The sequence below is a fragment of the Nelumbo nucifera genome, chromosome 1 (genome assembly GCF_055504915.1).
Source record: "Nelumbo nucifera cultivar China Antique chromosome 1, China Antique-T2T, whole genome shotgun sequence".
Lineage (NCBI taxonomy): Eukaryota > Viridiplantae > Streptophyta > Magnoliopsida > Proteales > Nelumbonaceae > Nelumbo > Nelumbo nucifera.
The window spans coordinates 47,248,910-47,274,246 of record NC_142649.1 but is presented as its reverse complement, the minus strand read 5'-3'; the positions used below and the strand labels follow the sequence as shown (position 1 = coordinate 47,274,246).

Here is a 25,337-nt window from a genome sequence, read left to right as displayed (position 1 = left end):
AACCATGTAGGGTGTAGCTAGGCAAAATTTCAAAAATTTTCTTTCTCCTTTCCGGGAATCCTATTCCCTAATTTAGAAAAACTACATTTTTCAAGGTTTGTTATTGAAACAAACCAGACCAAATCTGTAACCAAGATTAAAGGAGGGATATACCTGATACAGAATCAACAGTAGTTCCCAACGTAGGTGTTCACACCCAAAGAGTTCACCAAATCCGTCCTCCATTGAAGATGACACAGCTTAGGGTGATGTAGGATCAGCAAAGAGTTTCTTTAGTAAGAACCCCAATTCTTCAACAAGAATCATGCAGGGATGTGAGCACAACTTCAAGATTGTTTCTTCCAACAAGAAACAATATCAAGATCCAATCTTGATCACTCCAAGAACTGGAAATCGAACAGGATAGGGTGGCAAGAGCAGAGGGAGAAAAACTATAAAGAAGAATTCACCTATTGTGGAATTCACGTCCTTATTTATAACCCTTTTAGGATCAGCTTCCTAATTCAATTAGGAAGGAGTTTCTCGATTCAAATCTGTATTTGGACCTGGACTCTTAAGTGGATATGACTTATCTTATCCTATTACTGATCCTAATCAGATTATAAACCAGATTCGTCCCCTTTTAATTAATCCAATTAAACCCAATTCGAAATAGGCTTTAGTCCCATTAAGTCTTTTGGCTCACTTTCCTTTTAATTGCTGGCTAACTTGACTCTCTTTGTATGGCGTGGGACCCTAACATTGATCTTCACAAAAGCCATATGGGTTTAGCCTAGCCTTTGTTACAAGGCCTAGTCGAATTCATTGCTGAAGACAGTGAACCCCTAAGTCCATTAGTATGGGCTCTTAGGAGGCCTAACATTTACATTAAATGGTCCCGGGGTCCATCCACCTTACGAAGGCCCAGGGACTATGGACTTAAGTGAGATTAGCCCATCAAGTAAAAACCCTAAATTGTCTTACACTTAACCTCTCAGCCCATAATGATCAAACACTACTTGACAAGAGAGAACCTCTCCCTTGGTTGCAAGGTACAGTGTTGCACTCTCTGCTCACATGGATCCCAGGAACTAAAACCTTTTTGCAAACTTTTTGTGAAAGCATAATATATATACATATATACATATATATAAATATATATATATACACACTTAGGTGAATTCTCAGACTGCCCCAACATACCAAGGTTTTGACCCCCACTAAGGATCTCCCTGATCGGCATATCAAAGACAAACCAATCCAACACCTAGTGCAGTACCATAATCGAGTCTAGGGGTTAGGTGTAACTTTCCAGTTCTGCCTATCTGTCTCCAAGGTCCAAGGCATAACTGGAAAATGGTCCGGTTTAGAGTTTCAAACAAATCCACACTACATATGCTTCAGGTCTCACCCTGGTTGTTGAGACAAACCACCCCAACCAACAAACCACCCCAACCAACTTGGCAGCACATTAGTGTCAGCCTTAGCAAGATAAACCTCTCCAGGTCTATCCAATGGCTGTGAAGATTATAAACTAACACGAGTCTCATAAGTGTCTAGTTTAAGGGTATTGCACAGAAACACACTATAATAACATGAATCAATTATGCACTTTATTCGTTTACAATAAATGTCAAAAAGTACATTAATCATATTGGAGATAAGGGCATACACTGTCTAACAATAAAACAACATGCCAAATTACACAAAACGAATATTGTGTTGCTTACATGTTGTGGATGCAACATACTTTTCATAGTTCCTTTTATTAGTTTTACCATATTGATTTTGTTATTTTTGTTAAAATAGTAATTGTAATTTTGGTGCTAGTATGTATGACCAATGGAACCAATATTTTGATGCTATGTATATGTGAACCAATATTTCATTTGCTCGTTTTTTCATAAATATTCTTTTTAAAATTTTATCTTAATTTTTAATATTTTTTTTGTAGATTTCAATTTTCAATAATTTTTAAAATAAATTTAATATCATATCAATGAAAAATAATTATTTTTAAATTATTTTTATTATTAATTTTGTTAAAATAAATTTTTATTGACAAATATGAATTTATGGGTATTTTTCTGGTTTTTTGAATATAAAATAAACAAATTATTCATTTATGATCAACTATGTAAATCATCTCACAAACTGTATACATCAAATCAAAATTTGTGATATAAATTAATTCAACCCACATAATATATCCACAATTCAAAATACTTATAAATTATAGTGTGATGTGGAATAATCGGTGCCACTAGATCAATTCACACCAACCAATTTCTGGTTCACATTGTCAAACAAGCACTTAAATGGGCTAAATTACATTGCATCGATAGCAAAAGACAAGGCCCAGGATCCCGACCCTAAACTTCAAGACACTTTTTTTTTAAGTAGTCTACCTTGTTGTGAAAACTGAATATTTAAAAATACTTACAGTCTTGCTTGAGCTGCAACAGACCGGCAAATAAAGAAAAGGCCTACAGTACGGAATAATCTCCACCTCTAATTTCCTCAAGGAAAGCCCGTAGATTCTTGTCTGTAGAACCACCCTCTTTCACAGCTTCCAGAGACAAATCCCTCCAGTTCTTGGCGTTCTTTCTCATCTCTTTCCCTGTTTCTCCTTCCATCACCATACACAAGCACCTCTTAATCTCCTCCGCATCAACTAGATCTCCACCTTCTCCTCCTTCCTTCACCCTTAGTCTCACACCCGTCTTCCAAACATCTTCTATCAGCTTAGCGTTGGTCCCTTGGTCTGACCACTGTGGGAATCCCACCATTGGAACGCCTGCAACTATACCTTCCAACGTCGAATTCCATCCGCAATGAGTAAGGAAACACCCAACTGAAGGGTGGCACAGAACCTCCACTTGCGAACACCATGATACTATCATTCCTTCTCGCTTCAATTCTTCGATGTTGTCCATTATTGCTTCAGTTCCTATCTCTTTTGCTTCACTACTCATCAGTGGTGTTCGGATGACCCACAAGAACGGCCGGCGACTATCTAGCAACCCACGTGCAATCTCTTTCATTTGTTGCTGCTGTAGATTAGCTACAGTTCCAAACGATACATAAACCACCGATCCCTCTGGTTTTGTGTTCAGCCATTTGATGTAGTCCGCTGAACAATTGAAGAGATCTCCCCCAAAGGATTTATCAGATGGATCTTTACCATCTAAGAAAGCAGATGGAATTAAGGGTCCGATTCCAACCATGTTAAGCTTGTCAACTGCTCCCAGTGCTTCCCGTTCTAAGGCGTCAAAAGTGTTCACTAGCACCCGTGGCTTTGGTTCCCGCTCAAATAACTTGTGGAGGAGTTCTTCGAACAAAGAGAGGACAGTACTGGTGAAAGCACTTGAAGGGAGAAAGAAGGACGGAACGTCTCGGCCAGTGAGCAGTGGGAGTCCTGGTAATTCTATGGCATACAAGGGATCGTTCTTAAAATTGGCCATGAGATCGCCATAGCCATTGAAGTAGAAGTAGTAGATGTCGAGGACAGCCGCAGGCTGGATCCAGAGAAGCGCCGAGGGGACACCCAGGTTACTTGCCACTTCAGCGGCCCAAGGTAGGAGAATGGTGTATATTAAGCAGGTCACAGGGCGGCGTTCCTTAGCACTGGACTCGACGTAATCGGTGAGAGCTTGTGAACCGCGGCACCTTAACTCGGACATGAAGTTATCAAAGTCGTCGGAGGATTTGCAGCCATCGTCGTAGCCGTCTGAGAAGGGGAAGTAGGTTAAAGCGTCTTGAGTTGGGAGGTTTGTCATGAGCCGGAAGGCAGAGACGCTGGTGACGAAGGTGACTTGCACGCCGGTAAGAGTTAGGCGCTTGGCAAACTGAAGGGCAGGATTGATGTGGCCTTGGGCAGGGAAGGTAACCAGGAGGAAGTGGCAGTGACTCTCCATAGCTGCTGCTGATGGCCTGATGCTGTGTGTGGCCGCTTCGCAGGAAGTGTTCTTGGTTATTAGTGGTTAAAAAAGGATAGGGTATGGAATCTGCACAACTCGGTTGCACTATAATTGGTGGCGTTTGTGATACAGATTGAATTTCCTGTTCTGATCCCATTATACGTGCATATGATAATTAAAAAATGATAGGGTAAATTGCTGAAACCTTCCTCAAATTTCATCCTTTCGATCTTCTTTTTGAAATTGATTTATTTTCCAAATATGCCCGTCATATAAATCGTTCAAATTTAAAATTGCAACTTTAAATTCTTTCTTTCTTGTATGGATATTTTGGACATTTTTGTGACTCTTTTTAAGAGGATTCTAACTGGGGGTCTACTTGCAATTGTATCAGAAAGTTCAGAGGAGGTGATTGCAATAACCAAACTTCAAGGGAGGTTTCAGCAATGGTTAGAAACTTCAGGGGAAGTTTTAGCATTTACCCAAAAAAATGGGAAAACTTTATGGTGTATTTGCCCTTAGAAATTTTTATTGGTTTTGTAAATGGATTGTCCCAAAAAAATATAAAATATTATTTTATTTGTTATAATTAATATAATCTTTTATTTATATAAAATGAACTCCAATTATAGAGGGTCCATCTCATTTTCACATCTAGGACGACTTGGGTTAGTCCCAATTAGGGGTAGATTCGAGCTGATATGAGCCAAATAGTACAAGGCTCGATCTAGGCTCGTCAAGGTAGTACGGGGCTCAAGCTCAGTTGGAGCTAGAACCTTGAGCTCGAGCTCGATTTGAGAAAAAATATTTTTTATTTGATATTTAAAAAATTAAGAATCCTAATAATTAGTTATTATTATATATAAAAATAAAAATATTATATATATATATATATAATTTTCTATGACTTTATATTTTTATTAATATATATATATATATCTGTGTGTGTGTAGCTATTCGAACTTGACTTGCGAGCCTCATGAGCCGAGCTCTATTAGTCTTGAGCTCAGCTTGATTGATAAACGAGCATGTAAATTGGGCTCGAGCTCGACTCGAAGCTCGGTTGAAACCGAGCCGAGCCAAGCTCGAGTAGCTCGTGAAGAGCTCAGCTTGTGGCCACCCCTACCCCCAATGAAATTAAAATACATTGCCTAGAGTTAAATTGGAGCTCAAATGGGCTTGCCATAGAGCGCACCCCACATGCATATCTCAGCGTGAATTGAGAACATTTTCCCTAGCATTGGGAACACCTCCCATGTACGGGCGATGCACACTGACTCACTGAAATGTGCATGTGGAGCGTGTTTGGGTGTCTAGGTGTCCTCTACGAGGAGTCCAAGAAAATGCAATTTCATTAAGGTTCTGTTTGGTTTGTGGGATGGAAAGAAAAAATATATACGATATTTTGAAATATTTTGTGCTTCAATTTGTGGGATGTTTTGAGATGGTTTTAAGGAATGAAAATGACCATTATTGGTTTTTGCAATCTTTAAATTTTGTAAAAAAAAATTTAGACCCTAAACAAATAGAAGGGACATTTTCACTTTCATGGTCATTATTTTCACCATTTAAAGTAGAAATAAATGATGTTAGAGATTCGATTGATGGTTCTATTAGACAAATGTGTTAGACAGTGTATGCCCTTAGATCCAATCAAAATGATGTACATTATGACATTTATTGTAAATGAATAAAGTACATATTTGATTCATGTTCTTATGGTGTGTTTCTGTGTAATACCCTTAAACTGGACACATATGAGACTCGTGTTAGTTTAGATTGTTCACAGCCGTTGGATAAGTCTAGGGAGATTTATCCTGCCAAGGCTGACACTAATGTGCCGCCAAGTTGGTTGGGGTGGCTTGTCTCAGCCACTAGGGTGAGACCCGAGGCACATGTAGTGTAGGTTTACTTGAAACCCTGAACCGGACCAGATTTCCAGTATTGCCCTAGACCTTGGAGATTGATGGGCAAAACTGAAAAGTTACACTTGACCCCTAGACTCAATTATGATACTGCACTAGGTATCGGAATGGGCTGTCTTTGATATGCCAATCAGTGAGATCCTCAGAGGGGGTCAAAACCTAGGTATATTGGGACAATCTGATAATTCATCTGAGTGGGTGATCATAGTGACAAGATCAGCCCCCTTTGTCGGACAAAGGTAATGATCGGAGATGCACTCTCTCTGATGGAAACCAAGACCCGACAACCGATTTCAATCATTGAAATTTGTTTTGCAAAATATATTTATATACGGATATACATATATATCTTATGGTTTCAAAATGTTTGCAAAATGTTTTAATTCCCGGGATCCATGTGAGTAGAGAGTGCAACACTGTTCCTTGCAGCCGAGGGAGAAGTCCTCTCTTGTCGGGCAGTGTTTGATCATTATGAGCTAAGAGGTTATGTGTAAGACCATTGAGGGTAATACCTCATGAGTTAATCTTGCATCTGCCCACAATCCTTGGGTTTTTATAAAGTGGCTTGGCCCAGGGACCACTTAGTGTAAGTGTTGGGCCCATTAGGAACCCATGTGATGAGCTCAGGGGGTACACTGTCCATAACAATGTATTCGGCCAGGCCTTGTAACAGAGGTTGGGATGAACCCATGTAGCTAATGTGTAGATCAATGTTTAGGTCCCACGCCATACAAAGAAGCCCAACTGGGCAGCAGTTTGGAAGCCTACTGAGCACATAAGACTTATTGGGCCTAAAGCCCATTTTGAACTGGTTTAGTAACACTAATTAAAGAAGGGTGGATCTGGGATTTAGATCAACAGATAGGATAGGGAGTTATCCCTATCCACTCAGTGAGTCTAGATCCAAATATTGATTTGGATCTAGAAACCTCCTAATGAGATTAGGAGAGAGCTGATCTAATCTGCAGATAAGATAAGGATCTATCCTTATCACTTAAAGAGAGTCCAGGTTCAAATAAGGATTTGAATCAGGAAACTCCTAATGGGATTAGGAGCTGATCTCTTTAAGTCTATAAAAGGAGGAGGGGGCGAACCATTCAGTTCATCAAAATTAGATCCAGAAACATCTGAACACCCCAGGTATCAGATCTCACAGAGAGAAGATAGCACTAGTGTGACTGTGCCATCTTCTCCTTGTGTTCTCCTCCTGTTGCCGCCAACTACCAGTTCGATCTCCATTCAAGTAGGAGCGATCAAGAATAGTTCTTGATATCAGTCTTTGGAGAAAGGCTGATCTGAAGTCGTGCTCACTGCCTCCATCGAATTCTTGCCGAAGGGTTTGGTTCCTGGGAAGAACACTGCTGATTTTGCTCCACCCTACATTGTGTCATCTTCAGTGAGAGCAGTCTTTGGAGATTTTCTTTGGGCATGAACACCTTCATTGGGAGATACTATTTCTTTGTATCGGGTATATCCCTCTCCTACCTTTGGTTTTCAGATCTGGTTCAGTTTAGGGTTCAAGATTGATCCCTAAAAATGCAGATTTTCTAAAACAGGGAATGTGATTCCCAGATGAGGGGAGAGGAAATTTTTGAAATTTTGCCCAACCTACCAGTAGGGTTCGGCCATCCATATGATGGATCTCTCATCCCTTCAGTGGTATCAGAGCCATGGTTCAAATCTTGAACCGAAATAAACCAGATCTGAACCTACGCAAATGGGTAGAAGGCATTCTACCCTATTTGCGCAGATTAGGGTTTTTTTTGGAAATCGGTTCCCAGATTAAAGGGCGAATGATCTGAAATTAATTTTTATAAATCTAGAATATATTTAGAATTGTTCTTTATTATTTTCTTGATTTATGGGCTATTCGTACAAATGGAGATCGAAGTCTTTATTGGCACAAGAAAACTGCGATGTTGCAGTTCTATTTATTTTGGTCTGTAAGTAATTTTTTTTTTAATTTCTAGACTGAATGTATAGGATTCAATCTGATGTAATATTAATAGAAAAATTAGGTTTTTTCTATTTATTTTGATGATCGAAGCTGGTGGCGCAAAGGAGGAGATTTCATAGATATGAAAATCGCTATCTGTGATTTGCAGTTTATGAAACTGCAAATTGTGTTCTGACATTTGTTTTGCAGATTGGAGATGTGCGAACAGCCCTGTGACTGATTCTTGTTTTTCTTTAATCAGTAGATTTACTTTCAGATCATTTCTTGAATTAAATCTTTAATTAAAAATCAAACCCTAGACCCATTCGAACCAGATTGGTCTAAATTGGTTGGACCGAATTTGTGGTTCGGTGGAGGCTAATGTCAACCCTAATTTCCCACTTTTGGGCTAAGGGATTGATATTTAATTAAGAGGTTTAATTCGGCCCACACCTGTAAGGCCCAGTTTTAAAGAGTTAAAACTACTAAAAGCCCACTAATTGCAGATGAGCTATATTGGCCAAACTGCTTAACCCCATTCGGCCCATATACCTAGTTTATATTAATTAATAATATTATGGATTAAAATGGGCTTTGATAATGGGCTTTATAGATATTAATTGATTGGATTAGTTTTATCCCTGCATGTGATGTATGGATGTGTGATGTGCAACGTTCATGGGCCATAAGTACTTGGCCCTTGGCTGAATGCACATCATTGCCATGGTGTCCCTAAAGATCATTGGATGATCTCCCTCAATGGTGGACCCCACACCTCCTTTAGATGATCCGTGCGGAACCCTAGCCGATTAGGGCCCACCAAAATCTGGCTTTATGAAAGTCAGTGGGAGCTACTATGGTTTGACCTAAATTAAATTAGGGCATAATTTTGTTCCCTCCTATAATATGAGTGCATGTGATAGGGAGATTCATATGTTGAACTCTCTAAAGGCCTTCCATCATTAGCATGAAGATGGGCCATTTAGTAATGAGGAAACACACTATAAAATTGGGCTATCCATTTGCTGCTGGATCTGTTAGAATATTTCATAAGATGACAGGGGTGTCATAGACCGATGTGGGAGGGGCCTTACTAGAAAATGGAAGACTCTCTCACGGTACCTTGGCGTTCACGAATATGATGGATGAGCACTCACTAGATAGAAATGTTTAACCAAAATGGCAATGAACCTTGTCTGACATAGGCCAAAGGGAAAGCTCATATGATGAGTGGATATGATCCTTCACAGAAAGGTGGTGGGGTTATACAGCTGAAATAGTTGGCTCCATGCACCCTATGTGATTTCCTACATTTTCAGAGACATATATCGTTGTCTCCATCACTGAGATGGAAGGGAAATCTCAGAGATGAACAAATGAGAATGAAACATAGATTAAAAGCCATGTCTATGTAATGAACATGAATAAAATTAGGTTGTAGACCAATGTTTACTTTTTACCAGAAATGGAAAACAGACAATTTGCAAAGCTGTTGGACGACAACAAACTTTAGGGCCCAAACTATGCTGGCTGGTACCGTAACCTTATGCTGGTCCTAACTTCTGAAAAGTTAGACAAAGTGGCTAAAAATCCTACCCCGGAGCGTTTGGGTGATAGGGCTTCTTAGGCCTGGAGAAGGGACTATCAAGAATGGGAGGAGAAAAACTCCCTTGCCCGGTGTTACATCATTGCCTCACTAGACAATCCGATACAGAGGCAGTTCGATCAGATCGAACTTGCCAAGGACATATTGGATAGTTTAAAGACAATGTACGAAGAGCAGAACCATTCTACTCGCTAGAAGGTCTTGAAGCAGCTCATGACCGCACAAATGTCCAAGAGGCAGCAAGTTTATGACCATTGTCTTCGGATGATGGGTTATATTAACGAACTTGAGGCTCTTGGATCCAGGCTGGACCATGTGACCAAGATAGACACCATCTTAAACTCTTTGCCTCCTTCGTTCAATCCGTTCATCATGAATTACAACATGAATAAGCTGAATGTCAGCATTCAGGAACTCAACAATATGTTGCAGATGGCCGAAGAACTGATCAAGAAGGATGAGCCCTTAGCTTTGCTTGTTGAAGCTAGCAAGACTGGCAAGAATAAGAGGAAGGCAAAGAAGAAGCCTCAGAAGAAAGCCACTAAGTCCAAGAAGCAGAAGTAGGACAGGGCATTTGATGCATGTCACTTCTGCAAGCAAACCGGCCACTGGAAGAGGAACTGTCCTCAGTACCTGGAATCCAAGAAAGGTAATTTCGAATCATGTGTCATAGAAACCAATCTGTTGGTAATTTCTGCGTCTTGGTGTATTGACTCCAGGGCTTCAACTCATGTGTGTAACTCACTGCAAAGGTTCAAGGTAAGCAGAAGGTTGAGTGATGGAGAAGTGGTTCTTTACTTGGGGACTTCTGCAAGTGTTGCAACTGCGGCTATAGGAACCGTAGAGTTAATTTTCAGAGAATGAATCATTGTACTGAAAGATTGTCTTTATGTACAAAATTTGAAAAGAAATTTGATTTTTGTTTCAAAATTGTGTGTGGATGGATATTCTACTCTTTTTGGAAATACGATTACTGTTAAAAGAAATAACAAATTCATCGCATACGGAGAACTTGAGAATGGTCTCTATGTTCTCCATCCTTCTCTGGAAACTAACATAGCTGAAACTACGTCGGACAATATCCCCAAGAAAAGAATCCGTGATATAGTTAATCCCACGTGCTTGTGGCATTACCGACTTGGCCATATCAGTATTGATCGTATCACAAGGTTGGTAAAGGATGGTCCTTTGGATTTTCTAACTGTAGAAGATCTTCCCATTTGTGAGCCTTGCCTTTAGGGTAAGATGACGAAACAACCATTTAACGGTAAGCCTGAAAGATGTACGGGCACGCTTGACCTTATACATACTGATGTATGTGGTCCCCTGAGTGTTAGGACTCATACCAGCACGTGTATTAAATTACATTCACCGATGATTATTCTCGGTATGGTTACGGGTACCTAATGAGACACAAGTCTGAATCCTTTAGAAAGTTCAAGGAGTTCACAAGAGGTTGAGAGACAGTTAGGGAGAGAAATTAAGACCCTTCGATCGGATCGAGGTGGCGAGTATCTCTCTGACGAATTCAAGGACTATTTGAAGGTCAACGGGATAGTATTGCAGTTAGCTCCTCCTGCTACACCACAGCTTAACGGTGTTTCAGAGAGGAGGAATAGGACCTTATTGGATATGGTCCGGTCACTTCTCGTCCACTCGGAGTTACCCACATCTTTTTGGGGTTTCGCATTGGAGACTGCGATATACGTGCTGAACCAGGTTCCAACCAAATCAGTTCCGAAGACTCCCTATGAGCTTTGGACCGGAATGAAACCAAGTGTACGACACTTGAAGATTTGGGGTTGTCCAGCGCATCTTAAAAGAACGAGTGCGGACAAATTGAAATCCAAGACCAGTCGTTGCCTATTTGTAGGCTACCCAAAAGGCTCTGTGGGTTACCTATTCTATGACCCAAGTGAGCAGAAGGTGTTCTGCAGTCGAAATGCACATTTCTTGGAGGATGATCACATCCTGAACAATCATCGTCAGGAAGTTGTTCTTGATGAGGAGAGCTCAGGAGTAATGAGAGGTGTTCCACAAGTTCCAGGTAGTGACCAACCTAGAAGATCTACCCGGGTTTCCAGGCCTCCAGTTCGTTTTGGCTATGACCAGGAGAGTTACCTGGTGGAAGCTACGACAAGTGAGGAGGATCCCGTGACTTATACGAAAGCTATGTTGGACATATATTCCTTGAAGTGGGTAGATTCCATGAGAGCTGAGATGGACTCAATGGAGGCCAATGAAGTCTGGACTCTAGTAGATCCGCCCCCCGGGGTAAAAGCAATTGGTTGGAAATAGATCTATAAGAGGAAGAAGGGCCCCGATGGCAAGGTTGAGATCTACAAAGCTCGTTTGGTGGCGAAAGGGTATACTCAGAAAGAGGGCATCGATTATGAGGAAACCTTTTTGCCTGTGGCCATGCTTAAATCTATTAGGATCCTGCTAGCTGTAGCAACATACCATGACTACGAGATTTGGCAAATGGATGTCAGAACTGCGTTCCTGAATGGAGATCTTAGTGAAGATATCTATATGCAGCAACCACAAGGTTTCATAGCTGTGGATCAGGAACACATGGTATGTAAATTTAATAGATTCATATATGGACTTAAGCAAGCTTCTAGAAGTTGGAACATCCGGTTTGACTCTACTGTCAAAAAGTTTGACTTTGAGTAGAATCCGGATGAACCCTGTGTTTACAGGAAAACCAGTGGAGATAAGGTTACGCTTTTTGTTCTGTATGTAGACGACATTCTACTCATTGGGAATGGTGTAGGAATGTTGACTACGGTGTAAGTGTGGCTTTCATAGCAATTCTCCATGAAAGATCTTGGAGAAACCTCCTATATACTGGGTCTTCGACTCTATAGAGATAGATCAAAGATAATAGGATTATTCTAATCTGCTTACATTGACAAAATAGTCAAAAGATACAGCATGGAGAACTCCAAGAAGAGAAATGTTCCTTTCAAGCACGGAGTCACTCTCTCCAAGGGATGCTTGTCCTTCTGCTACTTGTACTTGACATTAGATTCCTCCATCTTTTGTTTAACCTAGGCATGCACGGATTGCATCTGTTATGCCATGTGCTCAACTGCAACACTCAAAACGGGAACCTTAGGTAGTTTAAGCAAATCTAAGGCATGTTTAGGGGACTGTGTATACAACTGAAAATGTGGACCTCCGTGTGCTACTGTGGACTGCACTGTTATATGCAAAGCCAACGCCTTATCCCACTTCTTAGGCTGATCTCCATAGATACTCCTGATTAAGTTACCAAGAGTCTTATTTAACACCTCAGCCTGTCCATTAGTTTGTGGGTGGGCATTACTTCTAAAGTTTAAGGAAGGATCAAACATTTTCCAAAGGTTTATCCAAAAATGACTGAGAAAGCAACTATCCTTGTTTGATGTAATGGACCTGGGGGCCCCGTTTAAACGAACCACTTCCTTGAAAAACAATCGAGCAACCTGTCAATGCTGATGAACATAGAATCAACACCTCATTGTGTTCAGGGTAGACCAAGGATGAAATCCATGGTTAAATCCTCCCAAATATTCTTAGGAGTTGGGAGTGGGGTGTACAACCTAGTGTTCTAGCACTGGCCCTTCACCGTTTGACAAATATAGCAATGTTGCACAAACCTTTCCACCTCCTGCCTAATATGGGGTCAATAGTATCTCTCTGTAATAGCAACAAGGGTTTTATCTCACCCTAGGTGCCCAGCTAGGCCACCCCCATGCAGATCACAGATATCTTCTCCTACAAGGAAGACTTGGGAATATAGAGCTAATTCCCATGCACGAGGAACCCTTTATATATGTATAAGGAAATCCTCAGTCGGCCGGGAATTAAAACCTTCTCCCTTGACTGCAAGGTACAGTGCCGCAATTTCTACTCAGGATGGATCCCGGGAATTAAAACTTTTGCAAACATTTTTCGTAAAAGCATAATATATTATATTATGCAAAGCAAATCTCAAACAAGCTTGAAATTCACTACCGACAGTTTAGGTTTCCATCAGAGAGAGTGTTGTCCCCGATCATTCATTTTGTTCGACAAAGGGGCTGATTCTGTCACTATGATCACCCACTTAGGTGAATTGTGAGACTGCCCCAACATACCTAGGTTTTGACCCCCGCTAAGGATCTCACTGATTGGCATATCAAAGACAACCCAATCCAATACCTAGTGCAACACCATAATCCAGTCTTGGGGTTAGGTGTAACTTTCCAATTTTGTCCATCTGTCTCCAAGGTCCAAGGCATAATTAGAAAATGGTCCGATTTAGAGTTTCAAGAAAACCCACACTACATGTGCTTTGGGTCTAACCCTGGCAACTGAGACAAGCCACCGCAACCGACTTGGCAGCACATTAGTGTCAGCCTTCGCAACATAAACCTCCCCAGGTCTATCCAACGACTGTGAACATTCTAAACTAACACGAGTCTCATAGGTGTCCAGTTTAAGGGTAATTACACAGAAACATACTAGATATAACATGAATCAGTTATTCACTTTATTTATTTACAATAAATGTCAAATGTACATCAATCTAATTAGAGCTAAGGGCATACACTGTCTAACAATTGGCCATTCCTGAATTGATCACACTTTCTCTTCATCCACTTGGATGCCATCTGCACTCACAATGTATACAAGGAAGAGCTATTTTGGCTCCATAAAGCTACACTTCCTTAGGTTCATATATAGTTTATTCTCTTGTAGGACGGTTAGTATTGTAAGTAGATGCCCCATGTGTTCTTGCTCGAATCGAGTATACACTGAAATATCATCAAAGTATACCACAACAAATTTCCTAATGTAAGGCTTTAGTACCTGATTCATTAGCCTCATGAAAGTGCTAGGTGCGTTGCTTAAGCAAAACGGCATCACCATCCATTCATACAGTCCATCCTTCATTTTGAAGGCCATCTTCCAGTCATCACCCAGTCGGATCCTAATCCGATGATAGCCATTGTGAAGATTAAAGCTATTGAAAATTTTGGTGCCACTCTGTTGATCCAAGCATGGAATTAGGAACTTGTACCCGATTGTGATTCTATTGATGGTGGGACTATCTACAACCATCCTCCAACTACCGCCTTTCTTGGGTGTGAGTATGGCTGGTACAACACAGAGACTCATACTTTCTCGAATATGCCCCCTTTTCAACAGTTCCTCCATCTTCTCCTTCAGTATAACATGCTCTTGTGGGCTCATTTTATAGTGGGGCAGGTTTGGAAGAGTAGTGCCTGGTATAAGGTCAATGTGGTGCTGGATGTTGTGCATGGGAGGTAGCCCTTCGGGCAGTACCTCTTGATCTACTTCTGAAAACTCTTCCAATAGTGATTGAACTGTTATTGGGATGTCAATAGATTTTCCCAAAGTGACACAAGCTACTACCCCTTTTACCACCAAGACATGGACCTCTCTCACCTCCTTGAAACTTGCCTTAATCTTTGAGCCGAAAACTGTAAGGAAAGACTTCCCCTCTACTTTAGAAATTTTGAGTTGGTTGCTTCCCTTAATGTTTGTAAATATTGTCCCTACCAAAGTTGGTGGTGCTGAGATCGTACTCCCAGGGCCTCCCTAATAGAATTTGGCATGCATTAATGTTTGCAATATCACAGTGTACCTCAACTTGATATTTTCCTACGGAGAACGGCACCTTACACCATTCTGTCACCTTGATAGACCCCATGAAGTTGATCCACCCAATGGTATAGGGGTGCAGATGCTTCTCCACAGGAAGTTATAACTTCTCTACCACCTTTCTACTCACCATATTCTCTTGGACACTGCCATCAATGTTTTAGGTCAAAAAGTTGATGTTGTTGTGTCTCCTCCTCCCGCTTCGGTGCCAACATTAGTTTCCAAACCACACATGTAAGTCTTCCGTTGTTGTAATCAGCGTCCTCCCCATCTGGTGCACAACAGATCTCGTCCTCCCCGTGGTCATCATCATATTCATTATGGCCTTCTTCGTGCTCTATTATGTTCATGGTGCGACGCCTGGGATAGTCACTTGATCGATGGCTGGGCTGCAGACACTTAAAGCACTTATCTGATCTTGGTCGAGCATAGAGGTTGGTGGTTCCCCTCGATTGACCACTTTGTTCTTCTTTGTCGACTGTCTCCTTTGCCAGTCTTCCTGTACCTTTGCCTGTTGTGGCTCTTCGGTTATGGACAACTGTCGGGTGCTTTCCCCCTGTCAGGAACTGGTTGGTTCTGATCCAAGTAATTCATTTGTACGCCGTCGAATTGCTACCCTTGATTCTGTTGGTGTTGATTATCCAACCCGAAGACGTCATGAATTGCTACCCTTCATCATCAGAGCCTCCAGAGTAGACCAGTTGTCTACGTTGTTGAGTAGGGACAGGTCTGATTTCAGGGAGTGTTCGGGTGATTTCTCCAACCACCTCTCCTGCAGCATTCCTATCTCTATTGGCGCCTACCTCAAAAGCATTTAGCCAATTTCAAATTTCCTCCAAACTTCCCACGATCTGGTTGAATCTCTGCTCATGCCTTCGCTCCAAAGCTCTAAACGCCGCCTCTTGAGCATGCATTGCAGCTCGAAGGGCCTGCATCCCTTGTTCTATGTCAGTGGCACGGTTGTACTGGCTTCATTCCGGTTGGTCATTGTCAAAAGTGAAACCTGCTTTGATACCACTTTGGCGCAACGAGATAGCAAGAACAAATTTTTAGAACACGTGTAAAATATAAAACACTTACGGAAGAAGTATTTCTTATTATAAGTGCTTTCTGACAAGAGATTTATAGATCCTTTTTATAGCCTCAAAGTCCTATCTTATTAGGGAAAAGATAAACTAATCCTACTTAGACAAAACCTTCAAAAGCCTATCTAGTTAAGGAAAAGATAAACTAATCCTACTTGGACTAAACCTTCAAAATCCTAACTAGTTAAGGAAAAACAATTAACAAGAGAAAACAAATAATTCCATAATAAACACTAAAAGGGAGAAAGTCAAAATAACCAAAATTATGTTGTAAGCATGTTCACATCACTCACGAAGGCACTTCAAGCCTCGTTGTTCTGCCCAACCCACCTACCCCATGTGTGCACTCCAAGAATCCAAAGCCACACCCCGCCCTACCCCATCATTGCATGTGTTACACATAACCACCTCGCCCCCACCTCATGTGCCAATCCCACCCCCAACCATCCTCATCCCCATCATGTGCTAGCCGCACCCCCAACCGCACACATGTGCCTACCCATCTACACCCCCCATCCTTATTATGTGCTAGCCCCAATTATAGTTGGTTGTTCCTATTGGAAGGGCTGAAATTCTAAATAATCATGGCCAAGCATGATACAGTTGCTGACTGAATTTATTAAAAAAAAATCACTCCAACCTTGGAACTAATTTCTCGGTATTTGAAAATCAGAATTTTGTAGGTTGAACTTGCATTAAACTCTGGACAAGATTTCAAACCCAAATTAAATCTAAGCATACCTAATATGTAGTCCACAAATTGTAGCTTCTAGAGTGGTAGTTTATGCCCCAAATTCAGACCTAGATTGGCCTCCAAACTGAAGATAGCACAATTGAAAATTTGAGATTAATCTAGCCAATTTGCACTCCAACCAATGGAATTCGATGCAGATGTGTGAACCACTTCTTCTCTGATGTTTTTCTTTAAAAACACCACAAAAACATGGTGTAGAACCAGTCCTCTCCAGGCCTTGTTCAAACCAGGGTTTTGGGAGCAAGGGAGAAGAGAAAGACAACAAGAAAGAGCGTAAAAAAATTAAGCATAGTTTGACCTCTCCCTCTTAACCCTATATATAGAGCTCTGTCCTAATGTGATTAGGTCTTAATCCAAATCAGATTTGGATTAATACTTAGCCATACTAATAGAATGGAACTCCATACCCATTTTCATACCTATATTCAATCCATATCAAGTTGTCATCTAACCTCATTAACTAGTCTTACTAGTAATAGGCTTGGGCCCATTTCCTTTAGTGATTAACATGCATAGACGTTGCAAGACTTCTTAGGCTTGAATAGTATATGGCATGGGACCTGCAAAATGACTCACATAGGTCCATATATGTTCAGCCCATATCTGGAAAGAGATAGGCCAAATTTACTGTACAAGGGTAATGGACCCTTAAGCAAATCAAGTTGGGCTCAGTATGGGATCAACACTTAAATCTATATTTTCCTTGGTCTCAACCACCCTATAAATCCCAAGGATAATGGACTCATGTGACATAAAGCCCATCAGGTTATTAGCCCTATAATGGTATCTTACCCTTAACCTCTCAGCCCTAAATAATAAAAATACTACTCACAAGAAATGACCTATTCCCCAACTACAAAATGCAATGTCATACCCTTTGCTAAGATGGATCTTGGGATTAAAACCTTTTTCCAAACCTTTTTCAAAAAATAACATAATACAAGTATAAACATATTTTACAAAAATAATTTCAAATACAATTGAAATCCATTATCAGCAGTTTTAATTTGCATTAGAGAAAGTATAAACCTTGATATTCACATTGTTTAACAAAGGGGTTGGAATCACTATTATCACCCACTCACACAACATCTTGAACTGCTCCAACATACCCAAGTATTTTACTGGCCTTGTTCACTTTTTAATAAGTTACTTACCTAGGTAAATGCACTTACCTAGTTAAGTGTTTCCCAGAAAACACTTACCCGAGTATGTGCATTTACCCATGTTCTTTTATTTCCAGGTAAATAAGGCAATGACCATATTTTAGCCATAAAAATTCATTATTGAAAGAGGCATTTTTGTCCCATTCAAGTGTTAGTGATTTTCCCCCCAGGTGGGTTAGTTATTTACCCACCTTGGAGATGAGTATCACTTATCTGAGTAAGTGATACATAAGAAAATAAACTTTTCCTGGTCCCCACATAGATCTGAAAAAGGAACATGGGTTTCTTGGTCATTGAGATTTCTATTCCCATTGACCAACTTCCCCCCCTTTCAAAATTCAAAAAAAGAACACCCCTTGTTAGCACCCGATTTTTGCTCGGTCTGCCGCCTGAACCATTAATTTTCCCCAGGCACTTGATCAAGTGCATCCAATCCCTCCACAATACCCAAAAAACTCAAATATTTCCCTGATGGCCCCGATTAAATTTGTTCATCGTTAAATTTATCCGATACAATCCGATGGCCCCAAATAACTCTCATCTACACCTCAACCATTAGACCAAACACCACCAACAAACCCAAGACCTCCCAAAATACCTCACCTACAAAATTCCAACCAAAACCACCCTTGTTTACCCTCCCATCTAAAAACATTCCATTTTAAGGCTCAAGATTGATAGAATCTGCCACCTTTTAAATTTGCTCGATCTTGGCCCAGTGGGGCCAATCTAACATCATCAATCAACTCAAAATGTCCAAAAATCCTATCCTACCAAATTTCAACCCAAAATACCCATGTTTGACCATTAATTAAAAAATATTTAATTTTAACTAATTCTATTAGCCCGTACATGCAAAACCCCTCTCTGTGCCCAAAACCCATCTCAACCCTTTACTCATTGACCCGAAACCCCCCATCATTGAACTAGAACTCTCGGTTTGACCCTCCTAGACCGATTTCAACCCAAATTCACAAAATTAAAAAATGCCCTAAAATTTTGTGAAAATTACGAAAATACCCCTATCCCTCAATATAAACTTAACTGAATGCATTGATTTTCCATAATCTGAAAAAACTTACTGTTCTCCGCCACTATTCATCACCTTCTTTGATGAACAACGGCGACGAATCAACCCTCCCCCAATCATTTTCTTCCTCTACTAGTCTTCGATGTCCCTCTCCCCTCTCTTCCTCCCTTTCCCTCTCCTTCCAATCTCCCTTTCTTCTCCTCTTGTTGCCCATTGTATTCTCAATGTGAAATAGAATTGCAGCGATAGAGCTCCTCTAATATTCACATTCGATCTAGTCAATCTCTTAAGGAAAATCGTTGATCATATCCTCGTCACACTATTTCTGATTGTTATTACCTTTTCATTACTTTCACAACTGTAGAACTCCCGTTCAGATAGAAATCAGACACAACATTGGTAGCATCTTCGCCAAATAATCCAAGTAGGTTCGTCCCTATTGGCTGGTGACCGGCTGGTCCCAACAATGCCGGTTACTCTTTTTGGAGTCACATCGTCAAGGGAGAGGCACCCAAAACTGAAATGAATTGGACTTCCTCTAGTTTTCTTCTTTTCTTTTGTTGGGTTCCCTACATTTAAAGTTAGTGAAGAGAAGGCAAGCATAGCCACTTCACCTAAACTTCCATCATTTTCTTTATCCTCTACATTTCTGTCGTCGATTAAGATATCACTCAAGTAAATCCAATCCATCATTTTTTTCATTCTACAATGAAGATTTGATGTTGGTGACGAAGGTTGATGGAGTTGGTTCCATCAAACTCACTCCAATAAATTTTCATCCCTGATCTAGTCCAACCTGAGTTTTGCTATTTGTTTCCATGCTTTGGTAAGATCCAAATGTGACCTCGGCAATGACTGAATTACTTTTGTTGCCGGGGAAAATAGGCTAGAGGCAACACTGCCAGTTCACTTCCGAGCCGAGGTGTGGCTGAATAGTCCGAGGTCTAGAGTAGCTGAGGGCTGGTAGGCCTGTCCTATGAGGAGTAAAGAAGAGAGAACATCAGAGGCCAGGGTTGGTACCCGAGGCGGAGACTCCGACGGTCAAGTTAGTATGAGGATAATGTAAGGTGGATGAGGCCTGAGGTGTGAACACTCAGACAAGGCCATAAGGGAGATTAAGAGTTCTCAAGTCCAAGTTCTTGATTCTAGGTTCTAGTCCTATACCTTGAGAGGGTTGCCCCTATTTATACTTGAGGTCGCCTGGAGGTAGGTGAGCTCAGACGGTTCGGATGTGGTCTGTACGCGGGGGGGCGTGGTCATCCGAGGTCACCATGTGCGGCCGTGCCATTGGTTTTGGAATGCATGCCGAGCTCTGTTCCACGCACACCCTAATTGGGCCTGCTCTGAGCGGCACCATCTAAAATGCACAAGCTCTCTATTGGGCAAGGCCATATGTGCCTACATCATTTGCCCCCCACTCTCGAGGCCATGGTGGAGGTCTGAGCTGAGGACCTTGGCTTCAGTCAAAGAGAGTGAGTTAGTTGTAGTAGGAGGCACTGCTAGGCCTTCTAGATGAGGGTCTCGACCTCGGCTTGTCGAGGACAACCATGACGTGGCCTGTAATGGCATCAACTTGACCTTTGCTCCTTCCTTTGAGGAGTACCATGGAGGTTCTTGGTGTCTTCAGGCCTCAGCTTCAGCTTCGATATCCGTGTTGGAGACAAACAAGAGGGGTCCTTGCCCCTCTGGAGGCGTCGGCCTCAGCTAAGGATGTCGAGGGCGAAATACTTAGAGACATGAGGTTGTGACTTAGCCGTATGCTAACGGGTCTCACTGTTGGCGATCTATAGCTCATGAGGGAAACATATTTCAGCAACATGTGGAGCCCATGCATGACACGGGTTTTTGAACTGGAGGGTCAGGGCCATGTTCATGATGGGTAGTGGCGTTGCGCCCGTAGGAGAGACGGGAGTTAGGTAGGCCGGGTTGGGCATTTTTCGGTTCATCATTGTTGGTCAAACCGGTAGATGTGGCGAGGAGACTAGTCAACTCGCCCAAGTGTCCTTGACTGGATAGGGTCATAAAGGCAGTCACTGCATAGCCGTTGGATCGAAGGCGATCTAGGCCATCCATTTTCCCTTAAATAGGGGCCTTAGTCACGTTTTCTCCAACCATTTGCTTCCAAGCGTCCTTGCCTTCGAGTGACCTTTTCTTCCTAGAGCCCTCAGCTTACTCGCCTTCCTTATATCTTTCCAGCCTTCGACTTCTCCAGGTAAATAGTCCTTCGTCACCATGTCTTATTCCGACTCTAGACCAAAGAGATATGAGCTCCCAGACCCCTTGGGAGTGAGCTCCTATCGGACCCCATCACCAGCCAGCCCTAGTCGAGGCTCTTTGTTGGTCAAGATCCCAACTCCGAGGCTTGAGGTCAAGGTGCTGAGGGAGAGGACTGCCTCCGTAGGAGCCGAGCGCAGTTGAAAGGGCGATGACTTTCCTTGTGAGAGCGTCGCATCGGTAATGCCAAGGGAGGTCGAGGGATCCCTCGAGGTGGTAGAGGGGGAGGAAGTTCCTGAGCCTAACCTGAGGATGGCGGCTGATGAAGGAAAGGGTAATCCATCATATGGATGGCCAAACCATTTTAGATGGCTGGGCGAAATTTCAAAAATTTCTTTTACCCTTCTGGGAATCGTATTCCTAGTTTTAGAAAATCTACATTTTTCAAGGATCGTTTTAGCACCGAACCGGACCAGATCTGAAACCAAAAGAATGGGAGAAGTATACCTAATACGGAATCCACAATTGTAGCTCCCAAAGTGGTAGTTCACGCCCAAAGAGGGTACCAAAACTAGCTTCCACTGAATATGGAGCAGGTTAGGTTGAAGCCAGTTCAGCAACTCAATCCTTTAGCATGAACTGTAGTCCAACAACTTGGATCAAGCAAGGGAGGTGAGCATGAATTGAATCTGATTTTTTTTGCAAAATCAAAAACCAAGACTGATCAAGATCAATCACAAAATGGAGAACGAACTAGGGTTTTGGGGGGCAAGAGCAGAAGGAGAGTACTGAGAGCAGATATGTTGTAACTGGAGCAGTTTGCCCTCCTTTTATAATCCTTAAGGATCAACACTCCAAATCCAATTTGGAGGAGTCTAATCCAAATATTTATTCTGATCTAGACTCTTTAAGTGGATAAGACTTATCCTCTTATCCTAATTGCTGATCCAAACCCATATCCATACTCATATTCGCCCATGTCACATGACTGCTTAAGCTGTCATGTGACTTCTTGATTAATCTAATTAATCATGGGCTTTAGGCCCATTAAGATAGTGGCTCATGATCCTAGAAAGTTGCTAGCCCATTTGGCTCTCTTTGTATGGTGTGGAACCCCAACAATGACCTCACATAAGCCTATATGGGTTCGGCCCAGCTTCTGTGAAATACTTGGCCGAATTCACTATCAAGCACAGTGAACCCCTGAGTCCATCAGAATGGGCTCTTAATGGGCCCAACATTTACACTAAATGATCATTGAGTCCAGCCATCCTATGAAGGCCCAAGGACAATGGACTTAAGTGAGATATAGCCCATAAAGTAAAACAGCCCTAAATGATCTCTTACACTTAACCTCTCAGCCCTTAATGGTCAAACATTTCCCGACAAGGAAGGACCTCTCCCTAGTTGCAAGGTGTAGTTTTGCACTCTCTGTTTAGATGGGTCATGGGAATTAAAACATTTTGCAAACCTTTTTCTTAAAACATAATATATATATATTATCATATAAATATTTTGCAAAACAAATCCCAAATAAGTTTTAAATCGATTGCCGACAGTTTTGGTTTCCATCAGAGAGAGTGCAGCCCCGATCATTCACTTTGTTTGACAAAGGGGATGGTCCTATCACTATGATCACTCATTTGAGTGAATTCTTAGACTACTCCAACATACCCAGGTTTTGACCCCCAAAGGAACTCACTGATTGACATATCAAAGTCAGCCTAATCCAACACCCAGTGCAATATCATAATCGAGTCTAGGGGTTATGTATAACTTTCCAGTTTTTCCCACCAGTCTCCAAGATCTAGGGCATAATTGAAAATTGGTTTGGGTTCAGTGTTTCGAACAAACACACACTACATGTGCTTTGGGTCTAACCCTGGCAGGTGAGACAGGCTGCCCCAACCTTCTTGGCAGCACATTAGTGTCAGCCTTGACAGGATAAACTTCTCCAAATCTATCCAATGACTAAGAACATTCTAAACTAACACAAGTCTCATAAGTGTCCAGTTTAAGGGTAATTACATAGAAACACACCAATTATAACATGAATCAATTATGTACTTTTATTCATTTACAATAAATGCATATGCACATCAATCTGATTGGAGCTAAGGGCATACACTGTCTAACAGCTCCCACTTGCACTTAGGTCCAACCAGGTGTAAGCCTGAGACCCATACTATCCATGTGTTTTTCAATCTCTTTCTGTGTCAGTGGCATAGTCAACGGGTCTGCCACATTCTCCGCTGATGCTACTTTCTGAATCTAGACGTCCCCTCTACCAACAATCTACCAAAGTACATGATACTTCCTTTCGATGTGCTTTGACTTAAAGTGGGCTCTTGGCTACTTAGCCTGAGCAATGGCTCCAGTGTTGTCACACAACAGCGGAATGGGTGGTGTGCTGAATGGAACAACTCCTAATTCGAGAATGAACTTCTTCATCCACACTGCTTCCTTGGCAGCATCAATTACAGTAATGTACTCGGCCTCAGTTGTGGAATCTGCTGTGGATCCTTGTTTGTTGCTTTTCCAACTAACTACACAAGACCCCATCGTGAAGATGTAAGGAGATGTAGACTTTCTATCATTTGGATCTGACTAGAAGTCGGCATCAGTATACCCGAGGATCTGTAGTGAACTACCACAGAAGACAAGACAAAACTCTTTTGTTCTCTGAAGGTATTTGAGTATGTTCTTTATAGCAGTCCAATGCTCCTGTCTAGGGTTAGACTGTTATCTACTTACCACACTCATAGTCAGAGGAATGTCTAGCCGAGTGCACAACATGGCATACATGATACTCCCTACGACTAAGGCATAGGGGACCTCTCTCATGCCCTCAATCTCCTTAGGAGTCTTGGGAGACATACCCTTGGAGAGAGGGACTCCGTGTCTAAAAGGGACAAATCCCTTCTTGGAGTTCTTCATGTTGTATCTGCTGACAATATTTTCAATGTAAGTAGATTGGGATAATCCTATTATCATATTCGATCTATCTCTATAGAGCCAAAGTCCCAAGATGTAGGAGGCCTCTCCAAGATCTTTCTTGGAGAATTGCTGCGAAAGCCATACAATCACCGTAGTCAACAATCCTACATCAGTCCCAATGAGTAGAATGTTGTCTACATACAAAACAAGGAACGTAACCTCTGAAGTGATGAGAGATCTATCATATGGATGGCCGAACCCTACAGGAAGGTAGGGCAAAATTTCAAAAATTTCTCTCTCTCCCATCTGAGAATCACATTCCCTGTTTTAGAAAATCTGCATTTTCAATGATCAATTTTGAACCAAGAACCGAACCAGATCTGAACCAAAACTATAGGAGAGGGATATACCTGATATGAAGATGCAATATCTCCCAACAAAGGTGTTCACGCCCAAAGAAAGACTCCAAAGACTGCTCCCACTGAAGATGACATAATGAATGGTGGAACAGAATCAGCAGGGTCCGTCCAACGAACCAAATTCCTCAGCAAGAATTCGATGAAGGCAGTGAACACGACTTCTGATCAGCCTTTCTCCAAAGACTGATATCTAGACACCTCTTGTTCGCTCCTACAAAAGAAGGAGATCAAACTGGCAATATGGCGGCAACTAGAGGAAACGCAGGGAGAAGATGGCGTAGTCATATTGTTGTTGTCTTCTCTCTAAGTGCTCTGAGATCTGATCTCTGAGAAGCTTGGGATGCTGAGGATGAACTGAATGGTTAGCCCCCTCCTCCTTTTATAGCCTTAAAGAGAGCTCCTAATCTCATTAGGAGTTTCCTAATCCAAATCTGTATTTGGATAAGGAGTTCTCTTTAAGAGATAAGGATAAGGCCTTATCTTATCTGTAGATTAGATCAACTCTCTCCTAATCTCATTAGAAGGTTTCCAGATCTGAATTCAGATTTGGACTCTCTGAATGGATAGGGTAAGACCCTATCCTATCTGCTGATTTAATCCCAGATCCGCCCCCTTATTTAACTAGTCAAACTAGGCCAGTTCGAAATGGGCTTTAGGCCCAATATGTCTAAGTGCTCAATCTACTTCCAACTTACTGCCCAGTTGGGCTTC

General features: G+C 41.6%; 1 pseudogene across 1 annotated transcript; it reads right to left on the bottom strand.

Moving 5' to 3' along the window:
* Nucleotides 1–2,186: 2,186 nt before the first annotated feature.
* Nucleotides 2,187–4,032, bottom strand: LOC104590125 (phloretin 4'-O-glucosyltransferase pseudogene; annotated as a pseudogene). Its single transcript, XR_016069205.1, has one exon. The product of XR_016069205.1 is annotated as a phloretin 4'-O-glucosyltransferase pseudogene (transcript).
* Between the last annotated feature and the right edge of the window lie 21,305 nt (nucleotides 4,033–25,337).